At 35.0% G+C, this 791-nt stretch overlaps 1 protein-coding gene across 4 annotated transcripts in view; it reads left to right on the top strand.

The window, feature by feature from the left end:
* Nucleotides 1-791, top strand: part of fndc5b (fibronectin type III domain containing 5b) — a 19617-nt gene that overhangs the window by 4228 nt on the left and 14598 nt on the right. The gene's annotated exons all lie outside the window — the stretch shown is intronic.

The raw sequence follows: 791 nt of genomic DNA, 5'->3' as shown, positions 1-791 counted from the left end.
TCCCCCTCTCTCTCTCTCCCCTTTCATGTCTTCATCTGCACTGTCAAAAAAAAGACCGAAAATGCCCAAAACACAATCTTAATCTCTTAGATTAATCTTTTTTCATTCCTCAATGACAGTAAACTGAATATCCATGAGTTGTAGCCAAACCAAGTAAATTGAGTCCGTCATCTAGGGCTTTGGAAACATGATCGACACTTTTCACCATTTTCTGACATTTTATAGACCAATCGCTCAATCAGAAAATAATTGACAGATTAAGATCGTTAGTTGCAGCCCTACTTTCCAGTCACCCGGCCCTGTCTCCTAACATGTACATTCCCATAGAGCCAAAGTGCATTCTCTGTTAAGTTTTGAGGGAAACATATTTTGTCCTGCATTGCGTTTGTTCTTGACGTGTTACAATAGCGTTTTTAATAAAACGAAAAAAAAAAAACCTGGACTTTCATCCAGGAGAACGCTGTTTGTGTCCCGTGTGAAACCAAACTGTCATCGTTGACTTATTTTAAGTTACGCAACTTTCTTTGGCAAGTACAAAGCTCTACTTTCATTAATTTTGGGGTGTCTTATTACATTTTATAGCATTTGAAAAAAATGGAAGTGTTTTTGAAATAGTATTGAGTAAAAGTTGACATATTCCAGTCTGTGATTATCCATCAACATCCATTCCTTTAATTTTAGTCTCAATAATTCCTAATTTCTGCTTTTCTAACTCAAACATTTGGTACAATATCCTATAAATGAGGTTTTTTGAACATAAATTCCAGAAATAACTGTAAAACTATAGTTAA

The sequence above is a fragment of the Etheostoma spectabile genome, chromosome 14, assembly GCF_008692095.1.
Source record: "Etheostoma spectabile isolate EspeVRDwgs_2016 chromosome 14, UIUC_Espe_1.0, whole genome shotgun sequence".
Taxonomy (NCBI): domain Eukaryota; kingdom Metazoa; phylum Chordata; class Actinopteri; order Perciformes; family Percidae; genus Etheostoma; species Etheostoma spectabile.
The sequence above is the reverse complement of the archived record's forward strand: the minus strand, read 5'-3'. Positions and strand labels throughout refer to the sequence as shown.